The sequence below is a fragment of the Cervus canadensis genome, chromosome 2, assembly GCF_019320065.1.
Source record: "Cervus canadensis isolate Bull #8, Minnesota chromosome 2, ASM1932006v1, whole genome shotgun sequence".
Classification (NCBI taxonomy): domain Eukaryota; kingdom Metazoa; phylum Chordata; class Mammalia; order Artiodactyla; family Cervidae; genus Cervus; species Cervus canadensis.
Window position 1 is genome coordinate 38,638,840 of NC_057387.1, and position 16,849 is coordinate 38,655,688.

At 38.6% G+C, this 16,849-nt stretch overlaps 1 protein-coding gene and 1 pseudogene across 6 annotated transcripts in view; both read left to right on the forward strand.

Annotated features, from left to right (window-relative positions):
- Positions 1 to 16,849, forward strand: part of COL11A1 (collagen type XI alpha 1 chain) — a 210,274-nt gene that overhangs the window by 7,815 nt on the left and 185,610 nt on the right. The window lies entirely within an intron of this gene.
- Positions 559 to 1,480, forward strand: LOC122436622 (annotated as a pseudogene).

Sequence of the window (16,849 nt, forward strand, 5' to 3'; positions counted from 1 at the left end):
TCCCCTCTCCTGGAATGCATTACTCTTTTTGCCTGGAATGGATTTTTTCTTCTCATCCATCTAGCAGATACTTTCTCATACTTCAAGATTTAACTCAAGTTGCATACTCCAGAGAGAGTAACAAGCTCTAATACTGAATGCATATGTCTCTTTGTAAGCATTTTTGTATAGAATCTCATTCATTCTGACAATTATCTTAGAAGTAAGCTAATACTACCATCTCCATTTTACTCATAAGGAAACTGGAAAACAGATAAGTTAATTGTCTTACTTAAGACCATACAGCTACTGTGTGATAGATCCAGGATTTGAACCCAGACAATCTTGCTCCAGAGCTCTTGCTTTTGACCATTTGCCCATGTTGACTTTATTGTGTATTCTTTTTATATATAAATAGTTTTTTAAAAATAATTTTATTTATTTCTTTTTTGTTTGCCCTGGGTCTTCATTACTGTACACAGGCTTTCTCTCGCTGAGGTGAGCGGGGGCTACTCTTCGTTTCTGTGCCCTGGCTTCTCACTGCAGTGGCTTCTCTTGTTACAGAACACAGGCCCTAGGCACATGGGCTTCAGCAGTTGCAGCATGAAGCCTCAGTAGTTGTGACTCACAGGGTCTAGAGCACAGGCACACAAGCTTCATTGCTCTGTGGCATGTGGAATCTTTCCTGGACCAGGGATGAAATCTTTGTCCCCTGCACTGCTGGCAAATTCTTATCTATTGCACCACCAGGGAAGTCCTGTTGTATATTCTTAATGCTTTTGCACAGCCTCCCTGACTTTGCTTATGGTTATGGTGCCTTGGGGCCTAGCAATAATGCATAAATCATGCAGCTGTACCATTGTAAATATCATGTAAATTGTGCAAATAACTTGAATGCTACCAAGGAAAAATATAAACAGATTTTGGTGAAAGAGGATGTCATAATTCAGGTGACTCTTCAGCTTGCACTAAATTTTAGTGGTGAAGGACCTGTCACTCTTCCCATTTTAGGGACAAATCTAAGCCTTAATGATGGCAGAGAACAAACTGGGAGTGGATGGAAGCTAGCATGTGTTACTTTACTGCTTTGACTGAGGGGAAGTTGACAGCTTTGTCTGTTGGTGTTCAAGGTTCAGCTTGGGGTTGGCCTGGTTTCATTAAGTAACAGGGATACTTACAAATTGCTGCCTGTTCTAATCAGGATCTGTTACAAAGAACAACAGTTGTATTCCACTTTGGGGGACTGATGTGTGGGAGTATGCCTATTACCTTCAGTATAAAGTGTCAGATGTGATTATCTAAAAGCTGTTTGAATGTAATCAGCTGGGAGAATGTAACTGAAAGATACAAGGTCTGCAAAAAAAAAAAAAAAAATGGACACATTATAATTATTTTAAAAGTTCTTCATTTATATGTTAACCTTCTTCTAGGAGTTGCTGGAGGGTAAAGACTGTGATTTAGTTTTATTTCTTTCCCTTGTGTCTGCCAAGATGCCAGAATGCACACAGGATATGATATCGTCACCATTTAGATTACTAATTATCTTCTTGCTTTGCTCATCAGGCTGGAACAAGGTTAAAATCTAGTTAACTTGGAGTGGTGTAAAGTGACCTCCTCATGTCATGTTGTTAACAGTGATTAGAGTCCCCCTCCCTCTTTTTCTTTACTCACTCTCTGAAAGTGAATGAATTGCTACTTCTTTTCAGCTTTCATTTGGAAAATAGTTTTGCACATTCTCTCCAAAGATACTTTTATATATTTGAAGCTTTCAGTTGACCATACTATCTCTAAAACTGGAGTTTGCTTTAACCTAGTAATATGACTGATAAAATGCCATATGAAGTCATATTTTTGCTTTGACAGCAACATAAATCATCATTTCACTTGTCTATTGGTGAACAGGAAAGTTTAATTCAAGTTTGATTTCAATCTGTGGAAGTAATAATTGAGAAAATCTTGTCATATATAATTTTTCAAACCTTTATTTCAGTTTTGTATGATATTAAGGATTGTCTGATTTTGCTTAATGACTATTAGGAAAAGTTGCCTATCTATATTTATTGCATTAGGATTATTTTAGTAAGCTAGTTCTTCAAGTTAGAAAGCAAACTGCATGTTGCATATATAATTATGTTATTATGAAGTACCATCTTTAAAAAGGAGTACTTAAAATTTCAAGTGCTTAATAGGATTAATAGTCTATAGTCGTCATAGAATTGTTTTGGATAAAAATATTTTTTTAATATTCTATTCCTATCTGTTGTATATTTTAGTTCCACTAAAATCATCAGGATTGGTATCTTTATCTGCTTTATTTAGTGTGCCCTAAGCATGTAGGAACCTATCACATAGTAAACATTTGGAAAATTTTTGTTGAATGAGGTAAATGTTGGTTGCAGCTCAGATGAATTGCTTTTCAATAACCTAATTGATAACCTGGGGTAGGATATAAATTATGTAAATCAGCTGTTGTCAGTGTCTGTGGAATATACTAAACAGATTTTTGCTGATACTGTTAGGATTTCTTGGAAATGGCTCTCTCTGTTTTGCCTCCAAGCAAACTATGGTCGTCATGATGAATACTCTCCCAATCTGCTTACCATTACTTTTTTACACAGAATTTAGTTATTGTCTCCCCTAGAAATACCTCTTCCTAACCATGAAGACTAGAATAGTTGACCTTGTATAGCATCCAAAGCACAGAAACTTTATCATAGAATGGCATCTAGCACTATACCTGGAGTAAATAGGTGGCCAGTAAACATTCATTGAGTGAATTAATGAACTTATAAGTAAGACATTTTTATTAAAGTCAAGAGGACAGGAGTACTCAATTCTGGCTTGATATCACAATCATTTCCAGTCCCATCTCTTTGGATATTGATTGAGTAGATTTTGTACAGAATCCAAGCATAGCTGCTTTATAAGGCTCTACATATACTTTTGATGCACAACCAAGGGTTCATGAACCTTCTGAAATAGGAAATAAATGTATATAAAAATGAGGATGTGCCTAGTTTGTATAACAGTGTACTGGAAGTCAAGTGAAAGATTATTTATCTGCTATGTGCAAATCTTCTGATACATACCTTATTGTCAAACAGAAGTGGTTCTGCATAAAATAATAATGATAATAATAATCATGATAATCATGATATTGATTATGCTTTTTAAAGAAAATCCTCCTCTTCATAGGATGTAACAAACTAAATGCCAGTATTTTTCTTCTCAACTTAAAGTCAAATTATTATAATGAAAATATAATTTTAGTTTTATAATAAGCATATTTTAATAGCTTTGGGCTTCCCTGATGGCTCAACTAGTAAAGAATCTGCCTGCAATGCAGGAGACCTGGGTTCTATCCTTGGGTCTTGGGACGATCCCCTGGAAGAAGGAATGGCAATTCACTCCATTATTCTTGCCTGGAGAATTCCACTGGACAGTGGAGCCTGCAGGCTACAGTCCATGGGGTCACAAAGAGTTGGACATGACTGAATGATTTTCACTTTCAATAGATTTGACCACTTATAAATCAAACTTTATTTTCTTTGGCTCCAAAATCACTGCGGATGGTGACAGCAGCCATGAAATTAAATGACACTGATGAACCTGGGCAGCATATTAAAAAGAAGAGACATCACTTTGCCCACAAAGCTCCCTATAGTCACAGCTATGGTTTTTCCAGTAGTCACATATGGATGTGAGAGTTGGACCATAAGAAAGGCTGAACACCGAAGAATCGATGCTTTTGAACTGTAGTATTGGAGAAGACTCTTGAATGTCCCTTGGACTGCAAGGAGATCCAACCAGTACATCCTAAAGGAACTTAGTCCTGAATATTCATTGGAAGCACTGATGCTGAAGCTGAAACTCCAATACTTTGCCCACCTGATGTGAAGAGCCGGCTCATTGGAAAAGACCCTGATGCTGGGAAAGATAGAGGACGGGAGGAGAAGTGGGCCATAGAGAATGAGATGGTTGGACAGCATCACCAACTCAATGGACGTGAGTTTGAGCAAACTCCAGGAGATAGTGAATGACAGGGAAATCTGAATGACAGGGAAGTCTAGCATGCTGCAGTCCATGGGGTTGCAAAGAGTCAGACATGACTAGAGACTGAACAACAACAACAAAATCAGAAATGCTATACTTTTCAAATATTACACTTTCAACTGGTGTTTGTTCTTCTGTTACCATTCTCAAATTTGTGACTTTATTTCTGCTTTCAACATTCAGTATATAATGCTTTTTATGATATGAGAAAGTTCAGGATTAAAGTTGTTTAATAACTGAGAAAATTAAATGATCCCCTTCTTTGTGCAGTCACTGTGTTAGGTGTCAGGACTACAAAGATGGTAGGTCAGGCTCCATTCTCATGGAGTAGGTGTGTTACCAGGAGAGTGCTGGAGTGGAGGGTGTGGGCAGGGACCACGTAACACAAGACCATAAAGGTATACTTTTCTGCAAAGAATGGAATGATATGACTAATTTAAAGGTACTGAGAGGCTGCCAAGTTGGCATGGTCAGCACATAGTCTCATATCTGTACATGACTAGGTGGTTCCAATTGATTGCAACCATTGGATTCTCTGACAAATAACCAGGGAAGTAGAGCAATGCAGCTTTTTTCTGGGTTATTTAATCCACTGTAAAGTGACCTGACATTCTCAGTGGTAATTAGTTCAGTTGAGTCACAGTTGATATGGAGTTATGGTCATGATAATGTTGAAAAATGAATGAATAAATTATCTTCCTATTTTATAAAGGAGTATGATAAACAACCATGTACACATTTATAAAGTCTGTTTGAGACAAAGTAGTCTAATATTTTTAAACCTTACAATGTGGTTGTTCTTGTTATTAACCAAATTATAGCATGTTTTAGAACATAAAGTGTAGATAGTGACTTTTGTTTCTGAACTGTAGCCTACCAGGCTCCCCCATCCATGGGATTTTCCAGGCAAGAGTACTGCAGTGGGTTGCCATTTCCTTCTCCAGGGGAATCTTCCCAACCCAGGGATTGAACCTGGGTCTCCCTCATTGTAGGCAGACGCTTTTACCGTCTGAGCCACCAGGTACCTTTCCCTTGAACTTCCCCTAAACTTCAGACTCCTAAACTCATTCAACTGCCTATTCAGCTGTTTCCAGTGGGATTTACTAAGTCATGTCAAAATTAGCATGCCCAAAACTGAATTGCAGAACTCCAGCCCTAAAGTCCATTCATCACAGTCTTCCTTGTCTCAGTTAATGGCAACACAATCAATCATGATGTTTGAACTAAAAACGTTGGTGTCATCTTTGACTCCTTTTTTCTCATACTCCACTCTGGCCTGCTGTCTTCAGAATATATCCATAATATCACAAAGTTCTTCATCTCTCAGCCCAAGAAAACAGTATCAACAGAATTTGACATCTAGAAGATTGCAATTGCTCCTTCTCTGCATCTAATTCTACTCCAGTGCCCCTAGAGTCTGTTAACATAGCAGTCACAGTCTTCTGAAAAATTAGTTAGCTGATGTTCTTCTCTCTCTTTAACTTTCAATGGTTTTCCATTTCATTTATAATTAAATCTAAACTCCTTGAATATCCCACAGGACCTCTACAAACTGCCTTCAACATGCCCTCATTGTTACTTCTCTGACCTCATCTCTTATATCCCTGTATTTCCTTGGCCGCAAGCATATTTGTCTCCTTGCATTTCCTTCAATGTCTTAGGTCAGCTTCTATTTCAAGTTCTTTGCACTTGCTAGTCCCTTTGCTTACAATGCCACTGCATAAAAATATTAAAGTAGAGGAAGAGTTTATGCCTTTTCTGAATTTACTCAAACCTTATATTATTGAGGCTTTTCCTGTCTTACATATATTAAAATCCATATCATCGTAACCCTCCTTATATTCATTCACTGATTTATTTTTCTCCTGTATTGTTGTTTAGTTGCCCAGTGGTGCCTGACTCTTTGAGACCCCATGGACTGCGGCATGCCAGGCCTCCTGTCCCTCACCCTCTCCCGAAGTTTGCCCAAGTTCATGTCCATTGCATCAGTGATGCCATCCAGCCATCTCATCCTCTGATGCCCTCCTCTCCTTTTGCACTCAATCTTTCTCAGCATCAGGAACTTTTCCAGTGAGTTGGCTGTTTGCATCAGATGACCAAAATACTGGAGCTTCAGCTTCAGCATCAGTTCTTCTAATGAGTATTCAGGGTTGATTTCCCTTAAAATTCACAGGTTTGATCTTCTTGCTGTCTTCTTGCTGTCTGAAAGGAGCTTTCAGAAGTCTTCTCCAGCACCACATTTCAAAGGCATCAATTCTTTGGTGTTCTGTCTTCTTTATGACCTAGCTGTCAAAACTGTATGTGACACTGGGACAATACAGACCTTTGTTGGCAGAATAGTGTCTCTGCTTTTCAATACACTGTCTAGTTTCTCATAGGTTTCCTGCCTAGAAGCAATTGTCTTCTGATTTCATGGCTGCAGTCACCATCCGCAGTGATTTTAGAGCCCAAGAAGAGGAAATCTGTCACTACTTCCACCTTTTCCCCTTCTATTTGCCATGAAGTAATGGGGTCAGATGCCATGATCTTAGTTTTCTTTTAATATTTAGTTTTAAGTCGGCTTTTCACTTTCCTCCTTCACCATCATTAAGAGGATCTTTATTTCCTCTTTGCTTTCTGCCATTAGAGTGGTATCATCTGCATATCTGAGTCTGTTGATGTTTGTCTGGTCTATCTTGATTCTGGCTTATGAGTCATCCAGCCTGGCATTTCTCATGATGTGCTCAGCATATAGATTAAACAAACAGGGTAACAGCACACAATCCTGTTGTACTCCATTCTCAATCTTGAACCAATCAATTGTTCCATACTGGGTTCTAACCGTTGCTTCTTGACCCGCATAAAGGTTTCTCAGGGGGAAGGTAAGATGGTCTGGTATTCCCATCTCTTTAAGAGCTTTCCACAGTTTTTTTTATGATCCATATAATCAAAGGTTTTAGAGTAGTCAGTGAAACAGAGGCAGATGTTTTTTCTGGAATTCCCTTGCTTTCTCTGTGATCCAGCAAATGCTGGCAGTTTGGTCTCTGGTTCCACTTCCTTTTCTAAACCCAGCTTGGACATCTGGAAGTTCTTGGTTTGCATAATGCTGAAGCCTAGCGTGCAAGATTTTAAGCATGACCTTACTAGCATGGGAGATGAGTGCAATTATCTGATGATTAGCACATTCTTTAGTCCTACCCTTCTTGGGAATTGGACGAGGATTGACCTTTTCCAGTTCTGTGGCCACTACTGAAACTTCCAAATTTGCTGACATATTGAATACAACACCTTGATGGCATCATCCTTTAGGGTTTTGAATAGCTCTGTTGGAATTCCATTTCCTCCACTAGCTTTATTAACAGCAGTGGTTCCTATGACCAACTTGACTTCGCACTCCAGAATGTCTGGCTCTGGGTGACTGCACCATTATAGTACACGGTTCATTGAGATCCTTCTTGTACAGTTCTGTGTAGTCTTTCCATCTCTTCTTGATCTCTTCAGTGTCTCCTAGGTCTCTACCATTTCTGTCCTTTATTGTGCCCATCCTTGGGCACAATGTTCACTTGATATTTCCAATTCTCCTGGAGAGATTTTCAGTCTTTCCCCTTCTGTTGTTTTCTTCTAGTTTTATGCACTGTTCATTGAAGAGGTCCTTCTTGTCTCTGCATGCTTTTCTTTGGAACTCAGCATTTAGTTGGATGTATCTTTCCCTTTCTCTGTTGCTTTTCGCTTCTCTTCTTTCTTCAGCCATTTTTGAAGCCTCCTCAGATAACCACTTTGCCTTCTTTTCTTTTTTTTGCAACGGTTTTGTTCACTGCCTCCTGTACACTATTACAGACTTCCTTCCTTAGTTCTTCAGGCACACTGTTAACTGGATCTAATCCCTTCAATCTATTCGTTACTTCCACTGCATATTCATAGAGGATTTGATTTATGTTGTACCTGGATGGCCTAGTGGTTTTCCTTACTTTCTTTAGTTTAAGCCTGAATTTTTCTATGAGATGCTGATGATCTGAGCCACAGTCAGTTCCAGATCTTGTTTTTGCTGACTGTATACAGTTTCTCCTTTTTTGACTACAAAGAATGTAATCAATTTGATTTTGGTATTGACTGGTGATATTCATGTGTAAAGTCTTTTCTTGTGTTGTCTAAAAAGGATATTTGCTATCACCAATGGATTCTCTTGGCAGAATTCAGTTATCCTTTGCCCTGCTTCATTTTGTTTTCCAAGGCCAAACTTGCCTGTTACTCCAGGTATATCTTGATTTCCTACTTTTGCATTCTAATCCCCAGTGATGAATAGAACATCATTTTTTGGCTGCATTAGTTCTAGGAGGTTTAGTTCTTCACAGAACTAATCAACTTCAGATTCTTCAGCACCGGTGGTAGGGGCATAGGTCTGGATTACTGTGATGTTGAATGATTTGCCTTGGGAACAAACCAAGATCATCTGTCATTTTTGAGGTTGCACCCAAGTACCACATTTTGGACTCTCTGTTGACTATGATGGCTATTCCCTTTCTCCTATGGGATTCTTGCCCACAGTAGTAGATATAATGGTCATCTGAATTAAATTTGCCCATTCTCTATTTTAGTTCACTGCTTGCTAAGATGTCAGTGTTTATTCTTATCACCTCCTGTTGGACCACGTCCAGTTTACCTTTATTCATGGACCTAACATTCCAGGTTTCTATGCAATACTGTTCTTTGCAGCATTAGATTTTACTTTCATCACCAGACACATCCACAACTGAGTGTCACTTCTGCTTTGGCCCAGTCGCTTCTTTTTTTCTGGGGCTATTAATAATTCTTCTCCACTTTTCCCCAGTAGCATATTGGACACCTTCTGACCTGGGGGACTCATCTTTCAGTGTCGTATCTTTTTGTCCTTTTATACAGTTTATGAGGTTCCCATGGCAAGTATACTGGGGTGGTTTTCATTCCATCCTGCAGTGGATCATGTTTTGTCAGAACCCTCTGCTATGACTTGTGCATCTTGGGTAGACCTACCCAGCATGGCTGTTTGAGTTTTGCAAGCCCTTTTGCCATGTCAAGGCAGTGATCCACAAAGGGGATTTTTCTCCTTAGTTCTCCTCAAATATTTGTCATTTATAAAAAAGTAATGACATTTAAATTAAGGGTTGAGATTTTATTTTAAGGCTTTATATAAAATGTAGAATTAGATAACTTTGCAGTACAAATATTATTTGGACAGCTTCTAGGCCATATTTATCCAAATAATTCCCATGTTTTTCATTTCATTTTACCCTTTTAGATATAGTCAATATAGCAATCAAATTCCACTTAGTAGAACATTTTACTTATTGGCCAGATACTGTGCACGTTGATTCAGTTGTCTTGAGAGTTGTAGTTGTGTAGTAATTGTAATGGAGGTTTGTGCTTTGTTTTACTGGTTTAATAGAGCAATGATGCAGGACTTGTAGTTACCTAGAAAGTAGAGGAGAGATGTTTCCCACTGAAGACCTAGAAATCAATTCCAGAGTAGGAATTATCAAGAAAATGTAAACATATGTTGCTATTCAAGTCAAATTTATTTATTGTTCCTATGTGTGCTAAGTTGCTTCAGTCATGTCTGACGCTATGCGAACCTACAGACTTGGCCCACCACGCTCCTCTGTCCCTGGGATTCTTCAGGCAAGAATACTAGAGTGGGTTGCCATGCCCTCCTCCAGGGGATCATCCCAATCCAGGGATCATCCCAATCCAGGGATCGAAACGGCGTCTCTTATATCTCTTGCATTGGCAATTGGTTCTTTACCACTAGGAAGCCCATTTATTGTTCCTAATCAACACTATATCTGGGATTCTGTGTTTTATGGATTTCTCTTAACCACTAAATAGGACAGAATTAGAATAAATTGTGACCAGTGGGACATGAATGCAATCGATTTTGATGGGAGTCATATTTTTCCATTAGTTCTACTCAGAATACTTTACTATATATTTTTTCCCTGACCTTTCCAGTTTTGAATTTTACTCTGTAGCTGATTAAAAAAAAACAAAAACAAAAAACTAGTATTTTCACGAAGTTGTAAGAAAGTACATTTACATTTGATCATTGAATTCTTATCTTCTGAAATGGTAGTACCAATAGGTTTGTTAGGTGTTTGATTTGATTAAATTAAGTATAAAATTCCTAAAACTCTAGGCTCCTGTTTTATATTGTCTTTGTCTATGTCATCCTCGATTTGATGCTATTCTTTGTTTGAGTATCAAATGCTTGTTTTTTCCAAGAAGCATAAGACACTGCTTCTCCAAAACTTGAGTCTTGAGATGTTTGCATTTATTTCATTCTTTTTTTTTCTATATTCTCTAAACATAGGCTTAAATGGCAAAACATTTAAGTTTATTATAGAACCCATGTTTTTATAATACAAACATACAAACCTAGTTATGTTTCCCATACCTAGGATTTTTTTATGTAAACTGCACAACTATAATCTTATATGCTTAAAATTTGCTAATGTATCCAAGCCTTTTATTTCTCCCATTTGCACTTTTTAAATGTTTTTGGAACACAATGGTTCAATTGCATAATATAGACAAAAAGTCTGGTAGTTTAAGCCAAAAAGAATTGTGTAGAGACTTAAAGCATGTGTGTGATTTATATTGACTTTATTTTTGCCATGCTATGTCACTTCAGTCACGTCCGACTCTTTGTGACACCCCCATCCCCCACAACCCCTGCCTCATGGCTCTTCTGTCCATGGGATGCTCCAGGCAAGAACACTGGATTGGGTTGCCATTCCCTCCTCCAGGGAATCTTCCTGATGCAGGGATTGAACCCTCACCTCTTATTCTCCTGCATTGGCAGGTGAGTTGTTTACCACTAGTGCCACCTGGAAAGCCCACTTGTGCCATATAGGCATTTAAAGATAAACTTCCATACCTTTTCAAATACGGAATAATCTAGGTTGATGTGTTTTGTTTTCTAATCTTCATGTTAGTTTATAATACAAGATTGGTATGTGGCATGTGTGGGTTTGAAATAAATGAAGTAATAGCATCAGAGGTCAGACACTAAAATATTAGTTTTTTTAAATCTTCTAATAACACATTAGGGTTAATCTAGAGTTATATTAATGTCTATGTGATGCAAAGACAAAATTATTGAGAAGACAATTTCAATGATATCAGTGCTTTAATGTCAAGTTGTGTTGCAGGGTGGTATGGGACAATGAACTTGACAGCTTAAGCTGTCAAAGTTTCAGGAAGCCTCCTGGGGTTGTTTGTCCCTAGAATAACATAAAAACATGCTGGAGAGATTGCTAAGCATTGCATACTTTTCATGGATGATATCCAATGGATCTTTAGAGATTAAAAAAAAAAAACTAAAAAGCTAAAAATCAGTTTTAGAGATAAAAACTGTTCAGTCTTATACTCAACTGTTAGGAGATTTCCCAAGGCAGTCAGAGGAAATGAATACGAGGAATCAAGTGAATTATAGACCTGTGGAAACTCCGGTGGCACTCGTTGGGACTATTGGATGTTCAGAAAGGTGAATTTTTGACAAAATCGTGTTTTTAGGTATTCTTTTTATCGAGTACTTAGACACTATTCTCCAAGAATTTAAAATTCCATTTCTCATTTAATAATCAGAATTTGGTTAAGTTGAAGAAACTAAGTCTAAGAAGGATAAGCAGCTTATTCAAAGTTATGCAAATAATAGATACCAAACTTGGGTTGGAAGTAGGGCTATCCCAACTGCTGGAATTGTTATTAACTGCTGTCCATTCACTTGTCATATCTTGTATTTTAGCTTCTTTATTATGGGCTTTTATGATTTTGACAAACAACAGGATGTTGGTAATAGTTGAATTATAATGAATAGTCACTTCTCTCTTATTTTTTTTCTTTTGCCAGTCCTGCCTCCCACTACCACATAAACAAAATAGCTCTTCTGTTGTTTTATTTTTTTTTAATTGAGCATCAGAGCATTTCATGATTGGATGGTAGATGGCTGATATCACTTTCTATGTCTTATTTTATTTTTATTTCTCTCTATAAGGATATGCTTCATTTCTGGCCTGTGATGTGAGGTACAAGGTGAGAATAAGTGACTCCCTAGACTGGGGAAGCATCTGGCATTCTTTAGTGAGATTATTTCACACCTGTGTTCTTGCCATACCTGAATCAAATGGAAACAGCCAGATTTGTCAAGCTCTTCAAGGTGCTGTTAGTAAATGCCACTTTCAACCCTCTTCTTATTTCTTCTGATAAGAAAGAAACTTCAGCTCTGGGACAGAATGTGGCTGCTCATTTACTCATTCACTTATTAACCATATTTCTATTTTTTATTTACTATGTGTCAAGTACTATGTTATTTATGAATATTACAGTGAACACCCATAGTGCTAAAGTTTGTTGTCAGGGGATTTATGATCTACTGTGAGGCAGATATTAACCAGTAAATTACAAGATTAGCAAAAAGAGAGAGAAATTAGGTGGCAATCAAGACCACCTAATTAAGGAAATTAAGGCCATAATATAGACATACACTGAGACTGAGCCTACACAGCCTAGAGTGAAAATAGATAATTAAGCAAAAGAACAGAATAGAGGGTGGAGCTATCCAAGGGAACTTGGGATCCTATGAAAGGGTCATATAACCCAGCCTTGGGGTAGATAAGAAACGATTTCCTGAAGAAAATCATGTTTAGGTTGATATCAAAAGATTGATTAGGTCTGAGTTCACTGCCCAGCTACACATTAGACTCACTTGGGAAACTTTAAAACATATAAATGCCTGGGCACCCTCCCCACTCCCCACTCTGTCATTCTAGATGTTAGTTCTGCAGTTGGACCCATACATCTATATGTTTTAAAAACCCTCCAGGAAATTCTACTGATAGGGTTGAAAGAAAAAAAAAAAACAAAACACAAAACTTAACTATCCTTAGTCAATTGATGAAGGATTGAAAAAAGAATCTTCAACAAACAGAGTACAGTACATTTTAGGAACTTAAGAGAAGTTTATTTCAGCCAGAGCATAAAATTTGGGGTTGAGGAAGCAGGTAGGAATTAGTGTAGATGCCTCACTTGGAGTTTGTGGTTGTGCATTTTCATGGTGGTAATGTGGTTTTTCTCAAGAAGTCCTCAGAAGCCAAGATGCCCCCAGGGAGACTTTAAACACCTAAATTTATTCAGTGTTGATGTCTTGTCAGGACAAGAAGAACTCCATTTTTCTGAACTCTGTATCTGTGCTGTCATATTTGATATTTCTGTTGCTTCCTCTTCATTGAGAATCTATTCAAGACTTAGCTTAAAAGGATCACATGGCAGATATTTTAGCTTTTGCGGGCCACCCAGTGTCTATCAGCTACAAAGGTCTGTCCTTGTAGTGCAAAAGCAATTATAAACAACAAGTTAATTAATAGCTGTAGCTGTATAAACAATATAAACCTTACTTATGGACACAAATTTAAATTTCATGTAATTTTCATGTGTCATAAAATATTAAGCTTCTTTTATTTTCAACTATCTAAAAGCATTCTTATTTCATGTACCAGAGAAAAATAGGCAGCAAGGAGGTCTTAATACAGAAGCATAGTTTTCCTAGTATTATTTTAACTATCAAGTCAGTTCTCACAAATGCTGTTTCAGGTAGATATTTTTATTATTCTCATTTTATAGATGTTGAAACTGAGGTACAAAGCAGTAAAGTAATATGTCCAAACAACACAGATGCTAAGTGCCAGAGGTGGGATTCAAACCAGCCTGGTGCCCCAACACTGCAATGCTATGGACTACTTACTGCTCAAGGGAGTATGTGAAGAAAAAGGAGGGATTACAGACTAAACAGTCAAAGCATTTGTGTGACCTTAGAACAGTAATCTGAGCAGACACTGGTGGCACCAAGGAGGAAGGAATAAAGACCTGGGATAGTCTAATGGATGAGTGGAGGTGTTAAAAAGATCAACAGAACACAAGAGGAAAGACATACTCAGTTCAATTCAGTTCAGTCGCTCAGTTGTGTCTGACTGTTTGTGACCCCATGAATCACAGTACACCAGGCCTCCCTGTCCAACGCCAACTCCTGGAGTTTACTCAAACTCATGTCCATCAAATCAGTGATGCCATCCAGCCATCTCATCTTCTGTCGTCCCCTTCTCCTTCTGCCCCCAATCCTTCCCAGCATCAGGGTCTTTTTCAGTGAGTCAACTCTTCATATCAGGTGGCCAAAGTATTGGAGTTTCAGCTTCAGCATCAGTGCTTCCAATGAATACCCAGGGCTGATCTCCTTTAGGATTGACTGGTTGGATCTCCCTGCAGTCCAAGGGACTCTCAAGAGTCTTCTCCAACACCACAGTTCAAAAGCATCAATTCTTCAGTGCTCAGCTTTCTTCACAGGCCAACTCTCATATCCATACATGACCACTGGAAAAGCCATAGCTTTGACTAGACGGACCTTTGTTGGCAAAGTAGTCTCTGCTTTTGAATATGCTGTCTAGGTTGGTCATAGCTTTTCTTCCAAGGAGTAAGCTGCAATGATTGCATGGCTGAAATCACTATCTGCAGTGATCTTGGAGCCCAAAAAAACAAAGTCTGCCACTGTTTCCACTTTTCCCCATCTATTTGTCAAGAAGTGATGGGACCAGATGCCATGATCTTAGTTTTCTGAATGTTGAGCTTTAAGCCAACTTTTTCACTCTGCTCTTTCACTTGCATCAAGAGGCTTTTTAATTCCTCTTCACTTTCTGCCATAAGGGTGGTGTCATCTGCATATCTGAGGTTATTGATATTTCTGCCAGCAATCTTGATTCCAGATTGTGCTTCTTCCAGCCCAGCATTTCTCATGATGTACCCTGCATGTAAGTTAAATAAGTAGGGTGACAATATACAGCCTTGACACACTCCTTTTCCTATTTGGAACCAGTCTGTTGTTCCATGTCCTGTTCTAACTGTTGCTTTCTGACCTACATATAGGTTTCTCAAGAGGCAGGTCAAGTGGTCTGGTATTCGCATCTCTTTCAGAAAGTTCCACAGTTTATTGTGATCCACACAGTCAAAGGCTTTGGCATAGTCAATAAAGACATACTAGGCCCTCACAAATTTTTGTTTCAAGACAAAAAAGCCCTGTAGGCTTCAGAGGAAGTTGCTTCTATATGTTTCACATTACTGTGTTTTACATTATACAATATTTTATATAGTACATGTGTGTTTGTGTATGTGTATGTATGTATACTTGTTCTCTTCTAGTTTTGGGAAAGGGCAGCCAAGTAAGTAATAGGCAAATGTGTGTGTCCTCTGTTGCTCAGTCATGTCAGATCCTATGGACTGTAGTCCACCAGGCTCCTCAGTCCATGGGATTCTCCAGGCAAGAATACTGGAGTAGGTTGCCATTTCCTCTTCCAGGGGAATCTTCCCATTCCAGGGATCAAACTCGGGTCTCTTAGATTTCCTGCACTGGTAGGCAGATTCTTTGCCACTAGTGCCACCTGGGAAGCTGAGTAGGCAAATAGTTCAGTTCAGTCGCTCAGTCATGTCCGACTCTGCGACTCCATGAACTGTAGCACGCCAGGCCTCCCTGTCCATCACCAACTCCCGGAGTCCACCCAAACCCTTGTCCATTGAGTCGGTGATGCCATCCAACCATCTCATCCTCTGTTGTCCCCTTCTCCTCCTGCCCTTAATCTTTCCCAGCATCAGGGTCTTTTCACATGAGTCATCTCTTCACGTCAGGTGGCCAAAATATTGGAGTTTTAGCTTCAACATCAGTCCTTCCAATGAACACCCAGGGCTGATCTCCTTTAGGATGGACTGGTTGGATCTTCTTGCAGTCCAAGGGACTCTCAAGAGTCTTCTCCAACACCACAGTTCAAAAACATCAATTCTTCGTCACTCAGCTTTCTTTATAGTCCAATTCTCATATCCATACATGACCACTGGAAAAACCATAGCTTTGACTAGACGGACCTTTGTTGACAAATAATGTCTCTGCTTTTGAATATGCTGTCTAGGTTGGTCATAACTTTCCTTCCAAGGGGTAACCGTCTTTTAATTTCATGGCTGCAATCACCATCTGCAGTGATTGGAGCCCAGAAAAATAAAGTCTGCCTCTGTTTCCACTGTTTCCCCATCTATTTGCCATGAAGTGATGGGACCAGATGCCATGATCTTAGTTTTCTGAATGTTGAGTTCTAAGCCAACTTTTTCACTCTCCTCTTTCACTTTCATCAAGAGGCTCTTTAGTTCTTCTTCACTTTCTGCCATAAGGGTGGTGCCATCTGCATATCTGAGGTTATTGATGTTTCTCCCGGCAATCTTGATTCCAGCTTCTGCTCCCTCCAAATATATAAGTGTAGGCAAATAATTAAAACCAAGAATAGAAAGTACCACGATAGAGGTACATCTAACCCAACTAGAGAATCCCTTTGGGAAGAGGTTGCACATCAGTTATATCCTAATTTTTCCTTAGAATAGGATTTATAAAAGCTCAAAGAGAGGAGATAAAAACGTGGTGAATAGTTTGTGAAGTATGAGTTCGGTATGGGGAGAAATCTGAGTGTGAAAGGCATTAAAGGGGAATGAGATAAAAGATGGAGATGCAGTAGCATTGAACTGGAAGAGTAAGTGGGTGTGTCCACATCATTAAGATTTTATATTCAAGGTATGTGCAAACCATCTGGAAGTTGGTGGGGTTCTCTGAAGAAATTTAAGCAAAGTGACTTAAGGCATGGGAATTTTGGAAGCTCACTCAACATGTGGTATGCAGATAGATGAGAGAAGTCATTGAAACTGGTTAAATGATTATTGTAGCAATGCACTGGGTCTGCTATCTTATTTTCTCATTTAATAAAGAAAAAAAGTATACACT